The 9,509-nt window shown below is 40.2% G+C and overlaps 1 long non-coding RNA gene across 1 annotated transcript; it reads left to right on the top strand.

Moving 5' to 3' along the window:
• The first annotated feature begins 1,560 nt into the window (after nt 1–1,560).
• On the top strand, nt 1,561–9,050 carry LOC133865516 (uncharacterized). Its single transcript, XR_009899759.1, has 7 exons — nt 1,561–1,939; nt 3,108–3,331; nt 3,415–3,470; nt 3,553–3,803; nt 4,107–4,190; nt 6,721–8,766; nt 8,872–9,050. It is a non-coding gene; the product is annotated as an uncharacterized LOC133865516 (long non-coding RNA).
• The last annotated feature ends 459 nt before the right edge of the window (nt 9,051–9,509 follow it).

The raw sequence follows: 9,509 nt of genomic DNA on the forward strand, positions 1-9,509 counted from the left end.
AAGAAATCCGTAATAGTTTGATTTGATTCTTGCTTCAGACGATAGAGATCAAGAATAATCTGGTACTCGCGAGAACCATCAATCGACGAGTAGCGAGAAGCAAGCATATCCCCAGCACCCTGTGCATCATCAAAACTGCCAAATAAAGCCGCAATAGAGGGAATGGTGGTGGCACGGAACCACGTAAGAATCTGATGATGTTTGCTGTCCCAATCAATGAGACGAGTGTGGAAAGCAGCATCAGTTTCGGCATCGACTTTAGTAGGCTTGGGGATATCCCCAGTCACATAAAGCCAGAGCTTGCGGCCTTTAAGAAAGCTCCTCATAGATTGGGACCAAACAATGTAGTTGGTGCCATCCAATGTAGCATGAATATGAGTAAGAATCTCGTTTTGTGCCATCTGGAGATGCCAAAAGCAGAAATAGACCAGAAAAATGAAATCAGAACGAGAAAATAAGTAGAAAACACATGGTCAGCCGAGTCAACGGTTAACGGTCAACAATCAAAGTCAAGCTGACGTGGCACTAGAGCTGACGTGGCACTAAGGCTGACGTGGCACTGAGGCTGACGTGACACTAGGGCTGACGTGGCACTGCAGAAGGTTGGCGCGTGAATGACACGCGCGAGGGGTGGCGGCGCGTGGGCGCGTGAACCGGCAGGCAGCAATCTTCTAGAGGTACGTGGCGGCGGGTCCACCGTCAGATTTGGACAAAAGTGGTGTCTCCGAGCAGCTAGGCGGCTGGGCTAGGGATCTGTGCTGAAATTTGAGCGATCAAACGGCTGGATCGTCTGATGGCGGAGCGGCAGCAGAGGCTGGCGGCGGCAGAAACTTCAAGCGGCGCGTGGAGGCGCGTGAATGCGCCGATAGGGCTGTTCTCGATGGCTCTAGCACGGTGGTCTCCCAAGGTTTTGATTGGTATATAAACCAAGTCGAAACAAGGACTGGAAGACGGAGAACCGAGGAAGACAGAGCGATGAGATACGGCGGAAGCAACGGCGGCGGCGCCGGAAAATTTCCGGGAAGAGGCCAAAGAAATAAAATAAATCGGTGATTCAGAACCTGTGCTCTGATACCATGTTGAGAGAAATAGTATGTATTGAATCACAACAAAATACTGTACATGAGAGGCCTATATATAGGCTAGTACATAAAGGACGTATATACAACGTAGCCCATGTGGGACAATACGAATATAATCTAACAGTTTTTAATGGCTGACATTGCTCCAAACATATTTCAACACATCAACTAGTTGTAAAAAAGTTTAGGAGAAACTTCACAAAATGGTATCAAACTATAACGCTTTTTCAATTAAGGGTACTAATGTTGCAAAACGTTTAATTGAGTGTATGCATTTATCAAAACCGTGCAATGTCGGATATTCTGTCAGGATTCGATGTTAAATCCTGACGGAAGTGGAGTCACGTGACTTCCATGTGATTTTTAAGGGCGTTCTTCATGTTATGCCCCTTAAGAAAATACTAAAATACACATAAATGACAAAACTTATAAAATGCTCCAGACGACGTCGTATTTATAGCCCCAAAACACCCCAAACACCGTCTTCTTCTGCGATAAAACCCCGCCACTTTCCCTTCCGACTCGGTCCGAGCTTGGGACACCGAAGGTGAGTTCCTCTTCATCGAGGCCGCCATCCACCTTTCCCACTAGCTCAACCCCAATACCAGACCCAAGCTCCAGACTTGATGCTCCTTGTCGACCCGTCCAAGCCACCGGACCCAAAAAGCCCTCTCCAGGCACAGCAGGTTCACGAGCCTGCAGGGGCAGTAGCAGCAAACGGCCGCGCGGGGTGGGCTTTTCCGATTTTGGTGTTTTGGTTCAATGGCAGAATCGGGTGGGTTTCGAATCCTCGATCGAATCCCCTTGTTGTGCTGTGTTTTTCTGATTTTGGTGTTTTGGTTCAATGGCAAAATCAGGTGGGTTTCGAATCCCCGATTGAATTCCCTTGTTGTGCTGTGTTTTTGTTCTGATTCTTTCCTTGGCATCAGAACAATAAAGATAAAGCACTGAATCATAAAACCTTAACAAAATTAACAGAGTATATATAACGAAAATTAAGAATTGGAAGAATATTTTCTGCTGAACAATAGAAATTAACAGGGTCTTCCTCGTGGTTGAAAGACGTTGTTGGCTGGAGCTTTTGTTGGCAAAAATCCCTAATAAACCACTACTCAATTCCTAAATGGCAAAATCCCTAATCCCTAATCCCTAAACGGCCCAAAACAAAAACCCAGAGATTTTGACGGCAAAAATCAAGATCACAGTCGACTCCATGAAGACGGCAGAAATTCCTAAAAATCATGATCATGATCACAGCAAAAATCCCTAAAAATCATGATCATGATTTTGAAAATATGGTATCGAAAATATCCCCCTCTCTTCCTAACAAAGATTTTGATGGCAAAATCCCTAATCACGGTCTGTTTTGATCAAGGAATTTTTTTTTTCCTGATCAGTTTTTAATAGATCAATAAAAGATTAATGAATATATTTTCGCAATAGATTTAAATGAATATATTTTTTTTTAATAGAGGGGCATAAATGGAAGATTTGCTTAAAAAATCACGTGAAACGCACGTGTTTTGGGTTTTGTCATTGTTTTAGAACGGAGGGTGACTGAATACCCTACATTGAACGGTTTTGATAAATTTATACGCTCAATCGAACGTTTTGCAACATTGATACATTTAATTGAAAAAACGTTATAGTTTGATACCCTTTTGTGAAGTTTTCTCAAAAGTTTACTAGTTGTAATTGTTTTTGAGAGTCTAATGCCCTTTCAAATCGAGAAGTTGTAAAAAGATTAAAGGAGTTATAGAATTATCAATTGGGAAATGCTAAAAATAAAAAGAAGAAATGCTAGACATTTTAGTCGCAAATTCTATGATAATTTTAGTTCGAGAAATGCTCTAGATATTTTAATACTTTTTTTCAAAATTTGGTTTTAACTTAATATGTCATAATCTCATATTATGATACATTTTTTAAAATGATAAATTTCATAAGATTATCGCATGTCAAATTGAAACTAAATTCTAAAAAAAAATATTTGATTGATTACCATTCCTCTTTTCGTTTGTATAGCGTCAGTATATTTCCAATTCCCGAATTGATAAAGCTCGTACTCTCCCGCGCTTTTTTCCTCGGGAGAAATGTCAGCGAGCGAAGAAGCTCAACCATCAAGCACGAACTCCGATCCTAAAGGTCAGACGCTGAAGTTCGCCGTGGCCATCACTCTTCTCCGATCGAAGCTTCTTCAAAACCAGTCCAATCCTTCTGAGTCCGACGCTCTCCGATGGAAGCGAAAGGTCCCGCCACCAATTTCTCATATCTCTGTTTGATTTTTGCTTTTTTCTTAGTCTTATAGAGTTTTTTATCTGTGGAGGTTTAGGCTAAGGAGCGAAAGCAAGAGATACTGAGACTCAGAAGATCTCAAGGAAGCAGAAGGTTCTCAAATTTCTCTATCTCTCTCGATCGGCCTCTTAGAGTGTTTGATTTTTAGGTTTTGTGATGTGCTTTTTGCCTTCAGATGCTACGCAGTATGATCTGTTCCCGCAAAGCGCTTCTTGCAAGTGCTATTTCTTTGATAATTTGGGGAAATTGAGCTCTGCGCGACTTGGAGACGGCTCTGATCGCAGATTCAACGACGTTCTTCGCCGGAGATTTCTCAGACAAGTTTATATCATCGAAATCATCATAACCATCATCATTGTCGCGATTGATTATTCTATTTATGTCCGATTGGTGTTCAGAAATTTTGATTATGCAGTGCGCCTTCAGGTTCTTACTTCTATTGTCAATAATTTGGTTTACTGTTCTTTACGTTTTCGCAATTCAAATTGTTTCTACGCCCATACAAAAATGGTACTTTGCATTGTGGTTCTCATTCTCTCCAAAAGGTATATACAGTATGCACTTAGTTTGAGATTTTTCGTTTAGATTTTATTCGCCCCGTTAGAATGTGAGTATGGGGATGAGGCTTGTGGCTTTCTCTTGGAGATCCAGAAGAGTGTTACACACTTGGTTACTTCCTTTTTTTATTTTTATTTTCTTTTTAAATGTATTTTCTGGTTATAATTGCAGACTCGAATATTGAAGTCGATACGGAGCATGCAGCTCAGAGCCTCCGTTGATTTTCTGGTGGAGCTTTGTGACACTTTTTGTCCGGTCAGACTGCTTGGCTTATTGTATTTTTTTTTGCATGCCTTCCATATTAATGTTGTTATAGTAAGGTTACTTTATTCATTAAAAAAAAAAAAAGAAAAAAAAGGAAGAAGATACGTTTGGTACACGGAATTTGTATTTCATTAAAAAAAATGAATAATTTTTATTTAAAAAAAAAGATCGTAGAATAAAAATAGTTATTGTCATAGCCCACGAGAGAATGAGTATTCCTTAAATTAAGGAATATCTATAACCCTCTCAATTCCCTCATAAGCAATGGAAATAACTATTTCAAGTGTTAGATTCTTATCATATACTTTAACATCAAGGCTATTCTATTCAAGCTTCTTAGATTCTTAATGAAAGCTATTTTTTTTTCTTCTAATAAAATAATCATTGCGTGTACCAAACGTATGTAACCTAAGTTTTCGTTAGTTTATTGTAATTGATTATCCATGAAAATATCGACCTTTAGTATTCATAAGTACCCCCCCTTTTTTTTTTCTTTTTCAATTTTTTTTTTTGTCTAAAAAAATAATTCTTACCTTACCCCCCAAAAAGTTCATTTAATATGTAAACAACTGCTATTTTCCATATGGTGTAGGTGCAGTACTGGATCATACCTCTTATGATCACCATTTAATTAATTATGCTTGTACTCGCTTTACCCTAGCTTCTTGGCGAAGGGCTATGTCTTAACTATATATGGTCGGCATGATTAAAGGATTTGTCTTCGAAAGAAGAATGGTAACTTAAAAGATGGAAGCTGATACTAAGTTACTTCTGACTGTCTTTAACATCGTTCATCGGAATATCTTTAACATACTAAGAGTGGTCGATCCAAACTCTTAGGGAGTCACCACCTGTGTCCGTTGCGGGGTTAAATTAATTCAACACCCTCTATTATCTCATGCAATGGTGCCTGAGCAAATTAATCAATTTCATGTGTGACAGAGACAGTACTAATTAGTCAATCAAAATTAACCCATATTCTGCAACGAGTGAATTGTTGGTAATTAAATATTGTTGAACACACAGCATTGTTATCTCGTTAATTAAAATAAAAAGGAGATAATATTGCCTGGGACTTTGATACTCTCTCAAATTCTCAATATTTATACATGCCAAAAAGAAGAAGAAAAAGAAAAAAACAAAACAAAACAAAAAGCTGGCCTCTTATTTATATAATAATAATTTGCAATTCTCAAGATAATAGGCATTATTGGGCAACATCTGATCATCTGTCTGTGTCTCCTCCATAAGGTGTGCTTGACCTTCCGTTAACTCCTCAGCGAATGCTTTTGCCCAGTCGGTGTGTTCATCGTCAACAGCACAATTTGGGTCCAATATTCCTGGAATTGTGGTAAATTCTCCCGAGGGAGATTCCGGTGAATCGAATTGTTCCTCCACCGGCGTAGTTCCGATAATATTGGGTTTGTCATCAGAGTCAGACAAGTCAATAATTATATAATGATCTCCATTTGGCAACCTAGTATTATCATCAGGGTTTGTCGTTGTCGTCAGTGCCGTTGCTGGTATGCCGCCATTGTTGTTGTTTTCTTCACTTTGGAGCTTTGTCTTCTTTGATTTGTTGCAAATTTGCAGCTGAGGTTCAGAATCCGTACTTTGATCATCCTTCACTTTTCTGATCTCTTGGTTTTCTTCTTGTCCAATGAGTTTCCTCTTCTTTTCTGATATGCCATCCATCTTTTTAATTCGACAAAGCACATAATTTTGAAACTGCATCAAGCCGATAAATTTCTAAGTCAGAGCTGTTAATCTTTACGTAAAGAATATTCAAACAAGATATAACAGTATAAAAAATCAAGAATATTCAAGAAATAGTTTAATATTGCTTACTTTTGCATGGATGAGCGTGGAGGCATCAAGGCTATACTCGTACATGATCCACCGCCCTTCATGCTCCGTCCTACTCTCATACCGAAACCTTTTTCTCATTCCAACAAGCCTCGTCGTAGTCCCCTCATCGCTCTTGTTGCTGCCGTATATCTTGACGCCAGTGTCCTCCCCTTTCCACGCACCGGTTCCGACCGTCCGGTCCAGACGTGAGCTGTTGACAGTCTTCTTCTTCACCTTTGTGAAGACGTAAAGCTCTTTTTTGTTGGTGCCTGTGCTGTCGTTGCATGCCTCCCATATCTCCCAAGGCTCTTTTTCGCCGTATAAGTTGCATTCAGGGATGCCGTTGTCTGATCCTCCGGTTGCTTTGTTGTAAAGATTATGGAGGAGTATTTCTATTTCTGTGGGTTTGAGCTTTATGCCCATGGCGGAAGTATAATTAGGAACTATAACTTCTGTGACAAGTTATGAGGATTGAGGCCTCCCCTATTTATATTTAATTAAGTCGGTGTTGCTAAATGAGCTGTCACCCATCGGCTTCTCCAAGTTTGGCCTGGCACTTTTCCTTCCTTTCTGTCTCAGATTGAAATTAATGGAGTTTTCTCCTTCAGTTTAATGAAAGACATGACCATTTTTTTTTTCTTTTTATTTATTTTTTAATTATTTAACCAAATAGATTAGGAAACGCTCTCGCCACGTTAGCACTTTGCTTGGGGAGAAAGCGCGGGAAAGACTCAATTCAACTTGGTCTCGGCGCGTGATGACCGGCGGATAGGACTGCGACTGCCGGATTCATCTCTTCAGGTTTTCCCTATTATATTTTCCTTTCTTGCGTTGAATTGATTGTGTTTGAGGTGAGGAGGGGTGCGTGGGTTTCATGGTGAGAAAACCTAACCAAAGGGGCAGAGGTCGGGGGAGAGGTAGTTTGGTTGTAACACTTGGTAAGGGTTCTTCTGGGGGTCCTGTGACTAAGGGTGTCCCGGACCAGAATGTTTTCTCTGATGAAACGTCTGATCTTGGGATTTTGGTTGTTGATCAAACTGAAGAAGTGAAGAATTTGGTGGTTGTTGAGGGGAATGTGGAAGTGAAATTAAAGTAGTGTGGATGGGAATGTTGAGGAAATTGAAGTGGATGATGTGGCTTCTGAATGCCATGTAGTCCATAGTGATTGTTCTGAGAAATGCCCTGAGGATTGTGATGAAACAGAGGAGATTGATCCGAAATGAACCCTATCAGAATTTGGGTTGGAGAGGATTGTTTCAATCCAACTCATCGGTGGGGAAATTGGAGTATATTGCACCAATTAAAAATGGTGATCAGACCCTGGTTTATCCTTCTGATGAGGATATTGAGGAAGGGGTTGTCAAGTGGAGGTCTAGCCTTGTGGGGTAGTTCCTTGATAAATCTCTTCCTTTCTACTTGGTGAAGAAATCTGTTGCCATTATGTGGAAACAGTATGGAGAGGTGGAGGTCTTCTCACTGGAAAATGGAATGTTTCTTTCTAGGTTTACTGATGATCAATTGACTTGTGATGCGGTTTTGGAGGCCAAGATTTGGCATGTTGCTAATAAGCCATTGATATTGTGGAAGTGGTTGCCTGAAATGCAGGTTCTGAAATTGACCTTAACCTCGGTTCCTTTGTGGGTGAAGCTCCTTCACCTTCCAATGAAATATTGGACTCCCAAGTGCCTAAGTCTTGTTGCTTGTGGGGTTGGGAGACCTCTTTATGGAGATAAGGTCCCAGAAGAACATAAGAGGTTAGGCTATGCCCGGGTTTTAGTTGAGATTGATACTAAATCCAAGTGCCCCAAAGAGATTATCATTTGTAAGAGCAATGGTGAGACTGTGCCTGTTGAAGTGCAGTATCCTTGGCTTCCTCCCAAATGCTCTCTCTGTGGTGGTTTTGGGCATGTAGCTTATGCTTGTTCCAAAAAAGAAAAAAAGATCTGGCTCCCTAAGCAGGCTGGGTATCAGGCAGTGAAGAATATTCAGATGGCAGCTAAGCAATCTACTCCCAAACATTTTGATCAGACTATCCGGAAACCTTCTTCTGGGTCTAAGCCTAAGAGAAAGGAAGGTGGACTCCGGCTGTCTAATTCCTTTGATGCCATAGGAATGGAGATTGATGCTGAAGGTGAAGTACATGATAAAACACCTTCTACCTTCCTAGATTTCTTTGAGAAGACTATCTCTTCTCGGGACAAAGGGAAGGCGAAAATTGGTGAGCATGAGGAGGATGTGGATTTGGAGACGGGTTTCTCTCCAACCAAGTTAGTATGAAGATACTTATCTGGAATATAAGGGGTTTTAACATACCCTTTAAACAACAGGAGGTAAGGAAGGAAGTCAAGAGATTGAATGTAAATATTATCTGCTTAGTTGAGACTCGGGTGAAGAAGGATAAGGCTCAGAATATCAAGAATGCTGTTCTCACTGGTTGGAACTTGATTCATAATTATGATATGCATTGGTTGGGCAGGATTTGGGTCTGTTGGGACCCAGGTATTACCTCAATTAAGCAACTGTCTTCTCATGAGCAAGTGGTTACCTGCCAGGTTGATAATGGCACTAATGGGGGCTCTTGGATTTTGTCCATTGTCTATGGGACTTCAGCCGATTGAAGGATCTGAGCACAAACCCTCAACTGGTCCCACGTGTAAGGTTCATGCTTCGTGATGTTCTTGATTTGAGGTCTAACAATTGGGTTCCTAGACGTGAAGAGGTAGACATCCTAATTTCATCTTTATTCTAGATAGATCATCAACTGATATAAAGGTGTGTTGAGTTATAATTTCTAATCATCTCTTTACTATCTTGGTTTTTGCAGGTAAAAGCCAAAACCATCACTGAGATACACTCAAGAAGCAGGGAGAAATCTTGGATTGCGTCCAGGTGCTACGTACTGCAAGCATTAGGAATAGTCGTGGTATTGACATGGGTTAACATGGGTTAACTCTTTTACAATTTATTGACATGACTTAACATGTAATTAAAAGGTTTTAATTATTTAAATGGCTGACATTGCTCGAAACATATTTTGACATATTAACTAGTTGTAAAAAGGTTTACTCATATTTTATATTTTTGAGAGGCTAATGCCCTTTCAAATCGGGAAGCTGTAAAAAGATTAAACGAGATGTAGTGTAACGTTTCAGTCTCATATTAGAAAGAGATGAATAGTTCACATAGAGTGAGTAATTTATAAAGATACTCATGAGTGTTAAGTCTCACATTATCTAGTTACTAGGTGAAATTGAGCTTTATAATAAGGGATTCTAGGAAAGCTTCAAATTGACAAATCCTTTTGGGGTAATAGAACAGATATGGCTAGCGTTTTTTCTGGGTCTTTACAAATGGTATTAGAGCCACCTAATAATGCCAGGTCATGTGGAACTACAGTACTGCATGACGTGGTCCTGATGAGGACGTCAAGGGTTTAAGGGGGGTTTATAACGCCCCTGTCCT

Source organism: Alnus glutinosa, chromosome 4, assembly GCF_958979055.1.
Source record: "Alnus glutinosa chromosome 4, dhAlnGlut1.1, whole genome shotgun sequence".
NCBI classification, from domain to species: domain Eukaryota; kingdom Viridiplantae; phylum Streptophyta; class Magnoliopsida; order Fagales; family Betulaceae; genus Alnus; species Alnus glutinosa.